Below are 17,143 nucleotides of genomic sequence, written 5' to 3' on the forward strand. Positions count from 1 at the left end.
CATGAGATGCTAAATGTGAATGTTTTATAGATGAGATGCTTGAAGCTGCAACAGCATAAGTAAAGTCTTGTATGTTTTCTTTTTCATTTAGGGCAAGCAGTCTGAAACACATGCCCTACCACTGACCTCGACTCTGACCCAGAGGGACTGTCTCTGGTTGAAAAGATGATTCATTCACTCTGCTAGAAGGGCTGAATGAATAGGCAGTATTCAGGCTGCAGAACACTTATCACTTGGGATTCCCTCAAAATTTAGGTCTGACATGACTGGGTCAGTAACCATGCACTTTCGTTCCTACCTCCTTGAACAGAAATGTCTCTTTGCATCCTTCAGTGCTTCCCACAAATCAGGTCGATTTTTATGGCTTGCTAATTATTACTGCTAGACTTCTGCCGGGCTTCAGGATGAAAAGAAGAGCTTTTCTGAAAGCTCAAGGCACAAAACTTACAGAATAAATCATTGTCTATCTGGCAGCAACAAAATCCAGCCATGGCAGCCACTTAAATATACACATCTGCACAGTGCTGAACTTTATTTGTTTAGGAATGGAAAGTTTTGTTCTACTTTTGTTGACAGAGAATATTAGAGACAACCAAGAATGTAAAAAAAAAGAAAAGAAAAAAAAAAGCAACTGTCACAAACTGGATTTTGTCTAGAGCGCATCTACATATCATACATACAAAACTATCTGAAAGGACATTAAAGTTACAGGATTACACCTCAAGAGTTTRGATGGGGAAGAAATCAGAGATGACTACACAGCCACAACTAGGTGCCCTTGCGCATATGTACTCAGCTCCTGCCTAGTTTAATCAGCTCATATCATTCTTCCTTTTCCCTTCCCCACATTAGTCCAGTCTCCACTGCTTCAGCTTCTTGCCCCAGTTTCAGCCTGTGGGTTCCACCCTCATCCRGCCTTGAGGTCCAAGTTACAGTTTTCGCCACCACAGACATTGAGAGTTTTCTCGTACTCACGTCTAGTTTCAGATCCACACCAGCAYTTTCTTTGTTCCCATTCCTCCACTAACTCCCTGCCTTCCCCCTTGGATTTCTGATCCAGTCTGGTCTCCACAATTTGCCTCCATCTCACTGCTGAGCTGTTCCCACCTTTCCCATGTACTCCTTATCAGAGCTGCCTCTTCCGCCCTCAAAYCCCTGCTTCCTTCCACAAGGTCTTAGCCAGGTTTTCTAGCTTTGTTCACCTCTGCATTTGAAACTGGGAACTTTTGCCTCTCCTAGAAGATTATAAGCAAAGGAGAGGCAGATTCTTCTCTCTTACAGTAATATCATCAGTGACATGACATGACATGACATTATATATGATAAGATGTAATATGGTATGATATGCCATGATATGACACAAGTAGGGCTGGCCAGGCTCAGGGAAGCTGGAGTCAGCACAGACTTGAGCAATTCTCTCCTGACTTTCAGCGAAGTTTGCAAAGATACAGGATTCTGCGACAAAACAAGAGGATACTGAAGAACTTCACTGAAAAGATCCTGAGATGGCTTCCCTGGAACAGCCAGGCAGGCAGCCCTACTCTCGAAAAGGGCTAAGCAGCTCAGCCTGAAACCCGCATACACGTAAAAGAGAGACGAGCCCAACTCCCAGAGCAGAAATCACAGCCTAAACTGCAACAGTTTGGCAAAGTGATAATGGAAACAGGATCTTATATCGGAAAGTAGCAAGCCATCTTGATTTGCAGCCTCACCTCCAACACCATGACAAGCAAATGGCCCGTATGGGAACAGATGAAGATGTTATGCTCAGAGAAGCACCAGCAGGAAAGCTCACTGCACCGCAGTGATGACTGGTAGTACACTAGCTGCCATGTTGCAGGCCAGAGTCCAATGGTCATATTTAAAGCAGATGGTATAAACTGGTCTGGAAAGACTTTCTCTGCAATGCAGCTGAAAGATAATTCGAGCTCCTTGAAAATCAATACAAATACCTGTTCATCTTTCCTGCTCTATGCTTTGAACCTGATCTGCAACCTGGAGAGGCAGACAACCCCTCTTCGTGCTGCCTGAAGGAGAATATATGTTCAAATCAGGGAAAGTGTAAAAGCTCCCGGCAAAGGCATCTCAAAGGCCTCTCTGTACCCTCTTCAGCAACTCAGGAGCCGCCTGCCATTCAGGTTCTTGATGAGTCCCTACATTTGTAGYTAGGACTCACAAGCCCCATGCTTGAACCTCTGACAGCCCCAGCCAGCCGCCAGGCAGCAGCTGGTCCCCGTGCTGAGCTCTGTCCTGGCCAGGACCCAGGCTGTGCCCATGAAGTCACGGTGAGGTCCTTTGCAGCCCAGAGGGACAGTGCTACGCACGGAGACAGACCACACGCAGCACTACACGGCACCTTGTTTTGAAGTACAGAAATGCCTCTCTGCCTCCAAAGAGCTCCTGAAACAAGGACAGCCATTACTTTCTCTTCATTTAGACTGATATCACGTAGTACTGAACAGCCCCCACATCAAATGCTGAGCATCCTTTCAAAACTGCTATGAATGAATGAATTCATGAAGAAACACACAGGACAGGACATGCACTAAGATACCAGTAACTATGCAACCACACCAAGGTGGAACTGTATGGACCCAGACCAGAGAGTATTTCTTTGATCTCATTCTTCTCCTGTCCCTTCTCAGGGCCTGGAGGAAAAGACAGGCCGCGACCTGTGGCCCAACTGTAACTCTATGTCCAGTCTTCCGAAAAATCTCTATCACCAATGCAATTTGCTCACTGAAGAAAATACTGGTTCAGGCATCAAGACTCCCTGCTCAATTTACAGATCATGAAAGACTCCTCTTACCTATACCTGTTTTCTGCACTGCATTAGGCTGAGCTTAGAGCTGGGAGGCTTCCAGAAGTAAGGTATTAAGATATTTTCCAGCATTTCTGGGTACGCCACAGGTGCACTGTCAGGTACAGAGAAATGATGAAAAGCATTTTTTGACACAATACATATTTAAAAAGGAGGACTCCTTTGCTGTCCTTATTCCTGCTTCCCTTTTGAAGCAATTTACATGAGAGAAGCRGTAGCACCAACTAGAAGAAAGAATAAAACCCTAAAGCTCCATTTTCTGAAGCAATGCTCAGATCAAATCCTACTGTGCACATGCCAATCAGCTGAGGTTTTCAGTTCAGACTTTCTCTGGTGCTTCGTGAGTGCTCTCTGGGAATATTAAAGTCAGGAGATTTTTCTGGAAGCTTTTTTTTTTTTTTTACTTGTCCTTCTAAAAGGCAACTTATTTGATATAGCAGGATTTGATATGGGAGCACACTCCAGAACTGCAATCCTCATCATATTTCTTTGAAATTCTGAGCATTTTGAAGGGGCTTTATTTTGTGAAAAGGGAAATGTTAACATCAGACTAATAAAGACTACAGTATTCACATCATTATATTTGACATAAGGCATATGATCAATTGCACAAATTACCATTTAAAAGATACAGTTGAWATTTCTCAAATAGCAACCATCCAAATGATACACTCCTTTGAAGAATACATCGTACTTTCCTTTGCTGTACTGCTTCCAGGGAGTATTGCTCATAACCATTTGCAGTTTTGAAACAAGGATGGTATTTGTTCTTTTTCCACAGCAAGAAATGACTATCCAGACAACATTTTTTAAAAACAGAAGGCCTATTTCGATCAATACCAAATGCACATAGAAGTGACAGAAGTTCCAGTATAATCAATTCTCTCCAAATACCAAATGTCTCATTGCTATCTGTTTACCCTCCCCCCCCCACACAAAAAAAACGCACTATTTTCTTTTGCTCTTGACATTTGACTGCTTTCTCTACCCCTTCACTTGTTCGGAATTTAAGGAAGTCTAAAATGAGAAAGATTTCCACAAGCAACTGGAAGATTTATGAACACTGTGCAACTGTCCRCTGCTCTTCTGAGGCCTCATCATGCCAGGACAACCTTCGGCAGCAAGGAACAGAAGGCAAGGCGCAGGGATCTCTGGCTAGGGAGGACCAGTGCAGTATTCGCAGTCCTCTGCTCAAACTCCCAGGCCAGTTGTCAGTCAGTAGTATGGAAAATGGTCAGAGAAAATATTCTGATGACCTGGCATTAAGACACTTTTCACTCCAGATGGTCTTAAAAACCACATAAATAAAGCATTATGACTTAGTCCCTAAAATTCACTCTCCACTTCAGCAATTGCTGAACAAGGGAGTTATGAGATTATAAAAGTGGGGGACAGCGTACCAAGGCCCAGCGATGTGGGCAATACTAGAAAATATCTTAAGGTCCCTGGGCTACGTGTTCACACAAATCATTGTGAAGTGTTTATGCAAGGCCAAATTAGACAGGGAAGGGTAAAACTGAGCTCTCACACATTAAAACAAATAACTACTCCCTTTGTAGCATCAAGTCTAAGCAGCTTGTATAAGCCTGGGAAAAAGGCAGTCTGGCCTCGCTGCACAGTGGATAAATGATCATGTGGAAGGTCAGGGCAATGTAGAGTACTCCCTTCCACATAGTTCAGATATTTCTGTCCTTTCCCAAATCCTAATTACCGCAAGCTGTCCTAGTGGCAATCCTGATATCTCTGTAAACCCTACTTTCAACACTTCTCTGAAGGTGTGAGCTTGGTCTTACTGTCAAAACCAGATACACTTATTCTGTGGAATACCAAATGTGCATTAGCCATCCCAAAATAAAGCTCTCAAGAAAAGGCTGTGGGTTTTCTCCAGGTAAGTTAGGTAAAGACACTTGAGGATAAAGTAGTAACCTCTAGTAGGTAAGATGTAGTAAAAAGAAAAAATTACTAGAATTTCATTTTCTCAAGTAGTTAACAGCAGAAAATAGCCAGTATATTTTCTCATTATGAAATAACATCTCTCTCAGCAGCAAAGAGTCAGTTGTATCTTACATTTTCTGACATCCCCAGAGGATTACTGACTTGTATTCCCTTATTCACTGCATATTTGCAAGACCGCAAATACACTGTAGTAGAAATTCATTAAGTGTAACATAGAAAGCATCAAATGCAATTAAACACATTTACCTTAGACACTGCAAAGAAGCAGACAACCTAAAGATCARATAGGATTACCTAATTTCCATGAGTTACCATGTTTCAACCATGTGATGCTTTCAAAATCAATTCATTAACAGAAAGTGAGGCATTCAATTTGGATACTCCCTAATATCATTTTAACCCCCTCCTGCTGATCTCTGTACATCTGTTTGTACGTACCAAAACAAACGACGACAGCATATAGACTTCCCCCGATTCTCATGCATTTACACGCGTGTGTTCGATTCTGGGAGGTGAATCAAAATACCTGTCAATAAGCCTGCTGCTCCTAGAAATTACAGACGTGACATACTGTGATGCCAGAACACAACTAAAAGATAGGTAAGCAACGTACAGAGCACATTACGGATTATTTTAATTGCACCTTTTTTTACAGAAAAGAATACAATAAAACCTGAGAAAAAAATGATCAAGATTTTCTGCATTCAGCAGCACTTCACTCCATTTTCCTTTCCTTGTCATCTCTGCACCAGAAACACTGAAATAACCAACATCACTGCAGTCGTAATGACTTAACACCCACCTCAAGCACATATAGAAAAAGACTAATTTTGTAGGCTTCAGTGCTTTTAAATTATGTTTGTTACCATGAGAACTTGATTAAAATGCCACCCACAACCTTGCAGAAGAGGGGAAAAAACAACAACAACAACAAAATCTACTTTTAATCAGTGGTAGTACACTTGCTGCAATGCAGCATTTTCATAAGCTCCACAGCCTTCTGCAGTAAGAGGCGGCAGAGATGCCCAGACTGATCCAATTTTGCTGAATGCCTTCTTTCGGAAAATATTTAGCTGACAGTACAGTTGTCATCCAGTACTATTACAGAATATTCCACTGAAGAAGGATAAAGTGCCCATATGTGCTCTGTTCTGTGTTAAAAGGCTCAATCTGAAAACTAGAAAATTATTTGTACATGTAAGGTAAGGGTAACTCTGACAGCCACTTGGAACAAATGTGTATTTTTGGTGAGATAAGAGGTATATCAAAGCTTTCAAACACTCCAGTTTCTTCCCCACTTGCTAGTTTCTACTGCTTTTGGCTGATCTTACATACATACACACACACACACATATATATATGTTTATGGAAACCCAAATAACAGTACTGTATCTGCTAGGAAACAATCTTTGGGGTATTTTGTTTGTTTGTTTTTAATTTATACTTGCATCATCTTTTGATTACTGGATATAGATGCCCCATTACTGTGGTCTGACTAGGGGGCAGAGCATCCCACGACCGCAGTCACCCCAAAGTAGATAACTAGCACTGCGACTGAACCGAGAGCCAGGGATGAGCTCCAGAAAGTAGCTTGTATAGCCAGGCATGTTTTAAATGCATGAACTGATGCACGCAAGAACAGCATGCAGACAGTGGTGGGCTAGAAAAGGGGAGGCGTTTTACACCTCAGATGAGAGTAACCAGCAAGCCACTTACTCAAGCAGTCACCTCAGACACGTCTCTTCAAAAAAGACATTTACTTGTCCATCAGAGAGAGACTACCTCTAGTCTAATTAAGAGAATGGCCAGACTGTCTCCTATTTAAGGTGAGAACAGAGTGAGTTTCCCCAGGAAAGATCAATCACACTCTAGAGGACATCATCCAAATTAGAGCATTAGGTATCCTCTACAGGACTTCAAAGAGATCAGCTCAAAGAGCTGAAGCATATCCCCTGGAGTGGGGTGGCATGCACTAAGCCTGAAACCCTGGGAACAGCAAAAGAGCTGCAAGAGGGGGGAAATGGACTTTGTAACGTAACTTCAGTGGAGCTGGTAGCTGTCATATCTTCACCTTTATCTTTCATAAACATTTGTAGCTGTTCACCTGTTTGGAATGGTATGAATAAATGTGTGTATTTGCAACTGTACTTTGACCTGCTGTGAGTTAAGCATTGCTAATAAAAACCAAGGCATCTTTCACCAAAAGAGGTAACAAACCTGTGAATTGGCAGCAGGGAACATCCTAAAAGACAGTGGTGTCGCCTTTGAATTGCACAGGCTATATGGAAGTCTTGTATCACACAGGCCAGAGGAGGCATGTACACGCTCCAATGACACTGGAGGCTCTCAGACATGCAGTAAAACAGAGGTGTATTTACTTGAAATGCAAATGTCATGGGGCAGTGTGTCACACATCACACTGCGCAAGGTCCTAAGGGATTTTCTTTAAATACTGCCAATAGAGTTTAGAACACACTAACTTTGGGGGGAGGATTTTTACATGGCATCCATCATGCAACTGATTTCAGTGATGTCCACAGAACTACACTTACTCCAGCTCCGAATCTGGCATCCGCTGGCTGCTTGCACCTCCCACCTCTAGCACCTTCTGCTCCTACACACACACAGGTCTGATTTCCACCAACTTCCAYGGCATATACACACTGCAGGCGAAACATGAGCCAATATATATCCCATATACATCGAAGTCAATAGGCAGATCATACCTTAGGATGGAACACGGCGCACTGAGCAAAGGAGGCCAGGTGGGACTAGCAGAGGAACCAGAACTGCAGTGGCGGTACAGAGTGACCCAGACTGTSCCTACAGAACTGCAGGGATTTCCTACAGCCTGCTTTCACACACGAGATGCCCAGCACCATGCCGATGTGCCAGCTCAGGCCAGCAGTGCCAGCTCAGACAGCCCCACATCACTGTACACAGTTCAGTGACATCATTYCCCCCCCCCCTTATTTTTTTTTTCCTGGTAATTACAGCGAATCCAGCATCACGTTCCTGTGGGATTACCAAGAGAGAAAGAAAAATGTTACGATCATCCAAACCTCCCAGTGACAAAACATAAAAGTTCTTTCCTTTGTGTTCAAGGAAAAGATTGGCTTGTTTTTTAAAGGAATGGATTTTCCAGGAGATTAATAACATCAGCAATTACAAGGTACTTTAAATAAAGAGATTTCCTTTTATTATCTATAGACTGCTGAGACTACAATTGTCTCACCTCTTCTCTGGATTACTGTAATTTATTATTTGCTAGTAAYTTGTCTTCTTCTATAAGGTATTAGCTGCTCACAATTTGCCAAAATTCACCTGAGAATGAAGAAATCCTTGCACTGATTAAAGTGCCTTCAAGATTATCTCACTTGAAGAGTTTTTTTTCCTCCTAAAACTACAGTACAAAGCAGAACAGCCTTATGGTTAAGGCACTGAACTTCCAAGATCACTCTGCTGCTAGCCTGGCTCCATGACCTTCAACTTTTCACTACATCAGCCTATTCCTCAGTTCTATCTGTAAAATGTGTATTATAACATTCCTTTGGTCTATAACTTTTCTATTTACACTGTAAATCCTGCAGGGCAAGGGCTATTCCTTTCAATACACGTGAGGACACTTGGGCTCCCAAACGAATACGAAGCCTTCAGGTTAGGGTTTCAGGGAGTTTTGTTCAAGGAAAGACCTTTACCAGATACAGCATCTGTTTGGAGGTAGCATGACAACCTTTTTCAGCAGTGCAAAGGAGACCAAAAAGGAGAGGATCATGCCACCGCCACTCTCTGCTCCAGAACCTCAGTTGCTTCTTGACTGGTCTGGGCAAACAGAGGGAGTCAGGACCCTGTGGGACCAGCTTACAGCTCTGGGAAACGAGGTAGACCTGAGCTTTGGCTGTCCAATCGCTCTGGCCCTTGGGCCACAAATTCATCTGAGGCCCCCAGCCCTGCCAAAAGGGACTCTGCCCCTATAGAGTCCTCAACAATCGGCTGGAACTGTCCAGAACAGCCACAATTTAAAATACGTATGTAAAGCCTCTGATGAAGGTTGCAGCCCATGAACTGCATGAAGGAGTCCCTGCATTGATGTTACTGTAAAAACAAATGAAAACACTGATTTTCAACTCTGTAGGGCTGCCGGCCTAACCAACTGGATTATCTCTAAATGACTCATTTTTTTTCACAGAATCTCCATAACACATCCCCCCCACCCTCCCCTCCAGGGACCTATATAAAGCTTTCTACATTTCATCTGATGGATGCTCCTTTCTAAAAATACCTTTACAAAGAACTGCCTTTGGTAGCAATTAAAAATGTGACACAGTGTAGTGCCACATTTCATTTAAGAAAACATAAATCACAAAGTATGCATAAAGTTCTTGTTACCAACTTGTCTCCACAACTACGTAATAAGTCCTTAAAATTTCTCCCTGACATTAAAGCAGAATTGTCAATTCCCTACTTGATGCTGCTGATTAACTTAACTGAAGTTTTATGAATGCACAAAGAATCCAAAAATATTTGCTCCCTAATTCTGTCATGTCATTGCTCTAATTTCCTGTCTCTCTCTGCTTGGTGTCTATCCACATACAATAATTGTGAATCACACTGGCCAGACTCAATCATGTTTGACAGACAACACGATGCTCCTAGCTACCTCATAAAAATCCACAGATAAGTAGAGGGGAGACACGGTCTTAACACTGCTATGGAGGGAAAGAACCCAGTTCTTATTCTCCTGTTTGGTGGCCATGCATCCTGAGGCCGAGGTGCACAGATGCTGAGCTCTCATCCAGCCAAAGTATACACTATTTCTGGCCTAATTAATTGCCTAAGCCAAGACAGGGGGAGGATGAACAGGTGCCCGTTATGATACAGTGAGAAGAGACAGTAGAGAGGACCAAGGAAGAAACTAAGGAAAAGTGCTATGGAACTGAAGCTACTGTGATGGACCCCAAGGCCCAAAGGGTAAATGTAGGTACTTTGGTGGAGAAGCAGGAAAAACATGGAGGAAGACAGCTGGGGATGCAGGGAAGAACTGGGTGTTGTGGGTCAGAAGCATCATAGGCAGGAGCATGAATTTTTCAAAGGGCATTGTAGGGATGAGAAAACTGGTGGTACTACAGGGAGGGGGGAATACAGGGGTCTTGATAGTAAGGGGGAGACTGAAGGGAGCGTGGTGAAAATATCAGAGAGTAATGAAAACATCTCTTTGAGATGACACAGGATATAAACCCACACTGCCAAATAATATCAAATATTTTAATCTAAAATTTATAAAATAATCAATTCACAACACCACTTCCAGCAATGAGCTGAACTCAAACCAATATGAAGATCTGACTTCAAGCATTTCAGAGTAGAGATCTGCTCTGAAAGGTATAGACAGATTTTAGATCCAACAAGAAGGCACTTTCAACTGGAGTCAAACTAGTTTGTCCACCTCTGCTGTTTGTTACAGTGGTCAACATGCAGAAGTAGAGAGCTGTACTAGTGACTGGGTTGTTGCTGTCTTAGAAAAAATTTATTCTCGGTGGAAAATGTACTAGAAGAGTGGAGACAGACTAGAGATGAAGTTTATCTCTTTATAATACACTGGATTTTAAGTCAAAAATCCCAGTAAAATAGGACTAGATTCCATATTGGATTCACTTCATACGTTCTGACTAGCTGCATAATGTATGCACTTTCATGCTGGTATGTCCCTGGCAAACTGCATCACACGTGTATAGATTTCCATCTAAGATTTCCCAGCACGAACTATGGAATCTTTAAGCTACTAATTACACTGAGAAATATGGTCCGTCAGTGTATTGTGTCCATCCCCCTTTGTCTTTTTAGATTTAACTGTAAGTGCTCAGGCTCTGGAACAACACTGTTGTTTGAGCGCACAGCATCTAGCACAGTAGTCATCTAATCCAGGCTTGGACATCTAGTTACTATTATTATTGCAGCTACAGTGACAAACTCCAGAACATTAACAAAAATCACAGGTGCCCCCTAGCTAGTTCCCAGGCATCCCACCATTAGTTCTAGCCTCGATCCTGTTGTGTCTAATTATAGACACTGCTATATTTCATTATACTCATAAATGGAAACATAATTCTTCTGTGCTCCTACAATTTTTTTTAGCAGCAAGAGTGGCGCAAAGAGTATTTGCATAAACAAGCAAAGCATTTCCTCCATGAAAAAAATTGTAATTAAAATAAGGATACCAGGAAGTGGTTATTAACACAGAGCTGCAGAGAAGTCTGATAGATACAGGTAGCAGTAACATGAATTAATCATTAGGAAAGGGTTATCGATCAAAATGCCTTAAAATCTACCCCAGCTATTTCACATGGACATGACAAAGGGCAGGACAAAATAACATAATTTTATTCCATAAATGTCCCAAAGCCGTTTGATTTATTATTTGAGAATATCTAGGGAAACAGAAGAAGAAAACAGGCTGTGAGGTCAGTATCTCCCTTTACAAACAACGACCTCAGTTGGGCTCCTAACACACGGCATATGCACCTACTCCAGTTCATTCTGGCTGCACGGCCGGTCATAGCCAGAGACAGGACTGAATTATAGCTTCCTGCTTCAGAAGCTACCAAAGTTTGGGAGATATTAAAAATGAGGGAAGAAAATGACTCATCTTAAGGATGACAACTAAAATATTTTTTGGGTCATGATTAAGAAGAGTTTTCTTTCATCAGCTGTGCTGAGTGTTATGATTCAAACATCTGTTCTTCTCATAAGTTTCCCTCCCTAAAACAACGAATCTGTTCCTCTCACAAGCTCTTCTCACGCTAGAATGCTCACAAGCACTCCCATTACTCCCACTATCAGTTTCCGTAGAGTGTTTACTAACATAACTGCTCAAATACACGTAACTCAGACTTAATTTTAAGTGTCAGGCTTTATAACACTGATGGTAACGAGGCTGGTAATGCTTCAGCGTTCAGTGATTTACACTGCAAAACTATTTAAAGTTTTCAAGTTGGAACAGAATCGCTTCCTCCATGAGTTTCACTCTCTGTTTTGTAGACAGTGATGACTTCCATTCCCCAACGCTGACACTCAAGAGTAAACCCTCCTGCCCTGTATCCCAGCCCTGTCAACAGTCAGAACCAGACGCTTCAGAGGAAAGTTCACCAGAACTGGTAGCAGGAAGCTATGGATAAAGATGGTTTTAGACAGCAGGAGGGCTTCGTGTGGAAGATAAGCAGAGGGCATCTGGTCCCAGGAAGAGGGGTCAGTAATAGAAAGCCTTTCTGAGCAGGTCACCACCTCAGTTGCACCCGATAGATGGCATAATCGGACTCACGCAGAGTTGCCCCCCAATTCCCATGAATGAATGTATGGCTCATGCTGAAGCAGCGAGGACTGTATACCAATCAAAATTGCAATATATCACTACAGAAATATTATAATTTTTATATTTATAGGCTATTCCTTTTTCATATAAACACAAAGCCACAATCTTCGGCAAGATAAGCTACTTTTAAATAGGCAAGTTAAAAAAAAAAAAAAAATCAAAGGTCCCACGGCAGTCAGTGGCGAGACTTCAACCGACTTTGGGAGAGCTGAGCTTCTACTCCATGATGTTTAGTCTTCTTTCYGGCTATGTGATTGAGGGAAAGAAACCCACAGATGTGAAAATTCAACATTAGCCCACCAGACTGCTTCCTGATCTGCAGAAAGTAACTTGGGGACATTACTCTTGAGAATGCAAAAGAAAATCTAGTTCTCAGCTGCAGCAACTCTTCACAACAGCAAAAACTAGCTTTCCAGYTCACCTTGCTTGTGCTTGCTCCTCTCTGCGGTCACTACGCACTGCCCAGGAGYGAAAAGCCTAGTGCTCGAGCTGGCTACTGAAGCTGACCAAAGGACTGAGCACTGCTGTGACAGTGAATGGTGCAGCATCGCTCCCCTACTATGCTCTTCCTGAGAATCAACTCGACTTTGCCCACCATTACACAGGCGAAAGAAAGGACTATGAGTACCTCCAGCCTCCCAGGCCTGCCTCGAGCTTCCAGGGAGCTGGGGAGGCACTTACTGAAAAGCTGCAGCATTTCACATAAACTCTGCCTGACGATTCCAGTCCAAACAATTCTGCTTCTTGGCTATAAACACGTTTTTAAGAATCTACTAGTGACTCAGCCTGCTAGGTAGGATTATTACTAACACCACCACCACCATGATTTACTAGTGACAGGGGACATTCTCCTTCCTTCCCATTGCTTAACAAGCACGCCTAAGCCCTTTCAAAATGTGGCAGATGCCTGGCTGCAGTTGAAAAATACAAGTAATGTGGTGTACTGCTTTTACTGCTCATGTTCAAAACAGGTGTTTTCAGCTAAGAGAGGGTGCAGATAACAGCTATTAAGATGATCAGAAGAAAGGAGGAAAGAGGCAGATTGATTAYAAAATTGACAGTAGTTCTCCCTTCAAAGGAAGGAGAAGGCAGACTGATGATAAGGGATAAACAAAGGAGGGAAAACCAAAGGCTAGTTTGGCACAAGAACACACTGACCATTGACAATTTTTAGCTGGAAGTTAGGAAGAGGTTTCTAGCAAACTGTGAGATTACAGAACAGCCTACTGGTCAGCAGGAGGGAGACTGTTTTTAAGAGGAAGATTCATGAAAAAGGATTCAAAGCCAGAACAAGCTGTGAGAGCAGATGGGGGGGTGCCTCCTTATGACCTTACCTTTGCTGAGAAAGGGACACACAAGACGGCTGCATGAGAAAAGAGAAGACAGCATGAACACCACCATTGATTTATATTTTGCACTCCGTCCACTTTTGATCTGTCCCTAGTGCCATTTTCCCCCGTTATAATGCAAAAGGTGTCCATCAAATGAAGCATCACTACAAAAATCACTGACAAAGAAACAAAGCAAGCAAAGAGGAAATGGAAAGGGAGGAAAACAGCATCTCTCCATTGGATTACTCAGGAAATCAAGGTGGCATTTCATCTGTGGGTACCACAGGAAATCTTTCTGGCTTGTATAAATCAGGACCACTTTACCTGAAAACTGTTCTAATCATTGCTCACCAATATCTTCCTTTACAACATGAACTTCCAACCAAAGATAAGGGGAATTTCTAAGCCTGAAATAAAAGTTATTGCGAGTTGCTCATTTTAAGTGCATGCAGTTCTCTACAGAATACATTTAAGAAGCACTTGCATCCAAAGAGCTTCTAATCTAATCAAAATACCAATACAGAAAAATTCTGAGTATAGCAGCAGGTTCACCTTGGCCTTGTGCTGTTTCCAAGCCTCTGTACAGAACAGCCACTCCTATCAGCGTGCGGGTTCTCCGAGTGGCACGGGACTCACAGCAGAGAAAGAAGGGCAAGTATAAGTAATGCTTATACCYACAACACTACCCTAAATTACTAGAGGTTGTTAGAATTTGCCCTCGTATTTTGAAGCAGCTGTGCACCGGGCCTAGAGAGAGCCAGGTGAGCCCAGACAAGCAAGCCATGTTGGTACCCCCTGCCAAGCAGCACCTTCAGTCTTTGCAGAATTAGTTCGCGTACGGCCACCGCACGTCGACAGGCCTGTGCCGAGTTTGCTCACACCACACGAGCAGTCCCGGGGGCCCGTGGCTGGACTGAACAGGCTGCAGCAGCCCCCGAACTGCCGAAGCAGAACGACACTGTCAGGAACAGTTGTACGGCTTTCAGAGCCGAGCCCTTGGCTTCAAACGCTGCAAGGCCAGGCTGCGCAGACGTCCCAGCTCAGAGAGCTGTAAGCTTTGCCATCGCTGCCTCGTAGCCCCCGGGGCTGCACTACTGGTTCTGCTGCTCCCTCTCCCATCCAACAGTCTGGCTTGCAGGATGCTCCTCAACAAGAGGTAACAGGATTTTCTCCTTTTTCTGAGCCCAACTTCCCTGTCAAAATATGCCCATGTCAAACCTGCTACACATCATTTCCACTTCTAGCTTTCTATTAGTCACTATGGAGAAAAAGGGACAAATGACAACTAATGCTCATGAGATGTTACTGTCCCCTTTTATCTCCTCTAACCACTTACACAGTTGAGCTTATGTAGAAAATGCTAGCTCTTATGTACAATTCTTTTCCTCTCTTTTCAAACAGACTTGCCCACTTCTTAAACTGTGGCATCCCAGCAGTGCCAAGTGGCTATGAAGTGCTCCATAGATCTGCTCTTTACTTCACAGACCAGTAACTGATGCCTGCCAATTAGAGATGAGACCTGCAGAGACAACTTYAGATTTGCATACCAGATGTCAGAGAACTTACTTTATGGCCAGTGGAATATTTGCAAGGGAGAAATGGTGAATGCAATAAAAGTGCCTGTTCTTTAAGTCTTAACGGCTAATTTTATCCTTCATTTTGTACTTCTATGCTGCTGCAAGGGTCTTCTGGGCCATGGGAAAATTCCTGAAGTGGGTAGGGTCACTGTAAGCAGCCTTATGCTGCCCTCTGCCCTGGCAGCCACTGGCCCAGAGCCAGGCACACAGGGCCTCTAGGTTGCTTGCTGTACCGGCTGCCCTGGGGGAGGCTGACGTGAGCCAGGGCAGAGGCTGCTAGTGGCTCCTGCCCCRCCACAGGTCAGAGTCCAGAAGATGAAAGTCCTTTCCCAAACTGCTGGGCTGCTTGTGCTGTGCTTCCCAGGAATAACGCTGAAAAGAGTAGTGCCAAAATTGAGCGTAACAGCAAGAGACTCCCTAAGCGTGGGACACAACAGCTGCTTCCATCGACCAAGCCTCCTGCCCACCGCAGGGTGAGAATGGGCCTAACAGGCACAAACGCATGCAGGGGCACGCGAGCCCGCGCCCCCTCGCCAGCAGCGCTGCTCTCCGAGGCAGGCCAGGCTGGGACACACAGCCCTTCGCCGACTTCCACAGCGCAGGGCAGGGCTGCGGTGCCACGGCTTTCCAGGGAGAAAAGCCCATAAATGAGAGAACTGCTTGTGTGCATGCTTTATACAGCCTAAAAACAGWCAGGGCCAAATCTGATCCTTGATTTCAAATTCCTCCTAACTCACAGGGCCAGGAGAGACTGCACGCACAAGGAAAGTAGAGGGTTTTGATTGGGAAAAGGATTGACTTACGCCCTTATAAACAGTTCCAGAAAATGAAGACCAGTCTTGTATCCAATAAATACATTTCCAAGTACAAGTGTGTGTGTGTGAGCGCACACAAAGGCGCACAGATCCCAAATCTTACATTATTAGAGTTTTTTTTTCCACTCTCTACTATCAGCTTGCCTTCCTTTAAAGCCGTGTGATATCTCCCCCTTTTTTAAAAGATCTTTAAGTATCTTGGCAGCCTCAGAAGCCTGGCACAGATTACTTACAGGGAACAGTGGAGCTCCACTTCAGCCACAAAAGAGCAGAAAAAGCATGAAAGATCTAAAGTGCTCCATAATTCTATACTGCATTATTTGTAAACCAAAGTCATGCTACATTTTTCAAATGTTAAAACAGCTTGTCAAATTTCAGTAAAATAAGCTCCAGAGTGACTGCCCACTGATAGATAAATATTCCCAATTAATCACTCTTTATTAAATGCCCTAATTTGTTCTTTCATTAAGTATATCTCACAGAAAAAAAACGTGTCCTTAACTGGTATAACCCAGCATCTTTTAATTAATGACTACACAGAGGGGGTAATTTTCACCAGCTAAAGACCATGTTTCTTTGTTTTTACACTATTCCTCAAAGGGTGCAGAGCCTGAACCTTCTCGAACTAGCTGAGCCAACAGGAGATACTGGGAAGGCCACAGCCATCCCCGTACGCCTCCCACCCTTCACTTTAATACACCTCCGTGACCTTCTGTAGGCATCTCCCAAACTCACTGAAACCCTCTGGTTTTGATTTTGTGTTACAAGGCCAGAGTGAGCAAAAAACTGCACCCAAAGGGAATGGCAGTCTTTCGCTCTGCCTTGCCCAAGTACATGGCAGTATTTCACCCTGCCCTGCCTAACTGTAGTTCTGACAGCAGAAACTTGGGCTTTTTGCCACCCTTCTCACTCTGTCCTACTGCATTTCCTCCTTAGGCTTCATATGAGGTGTCTCAAACTCAAACCATTCCCATATCCCCAAGTCCGATATTCTGCCCTTTGCATTTCAAACTCATTTGCTAGTGCAAGCAGGAACTACGCTCACTTTTAAACTAAACTGAAATGAATAAATTTGTATAGGGAAATACTGGAAAAACAAATACCTGTGCTCATCTGCATGGTAGAGGCAGCACAGGTTCTCTATGACACTCATTTTCAGCCTTGTGAGATGGAAGTCTCCTGAAACTTTCTTCTCTTCCGAAGAGGAGGAGAAGCACATTTCTTTGCTCTGACCCAATCATTCAAATTCTGGAGATCAGGCAGGATTATATTTG

At 43.4% G+C, this 17,143-nt stretch overlaps 1 protein-coding gene across 6 annotated transcripts in view; it reads right to left on the reverse strand.

The window, feature by feature from the left end:
• Positions 1 to 17,143, reverse strand: part of MAP2 (microtubule associated protein 2) — a 227,411-nt gene that overhangs the window by 84,367 nt on the left and 125,901 nt on the right. The gene's annotated exons all lie outside the window — the stretch shown is intronic.

The sequence above is a fragment of the Rhea americana genome, unplaced genomic scaffold (assembly GCF_003343005.1).
Source record: "Rhea americana isolate MKP2758 unplaced genomic scaffold, rheAme1 scaffold_15, whole genome shotgun sequence".
Lineage (NCBI taxonomy): Eukaryota > Metazoa > Chordata > Aves > Rheiformes > Rheidae > Rhea > Rhea americana.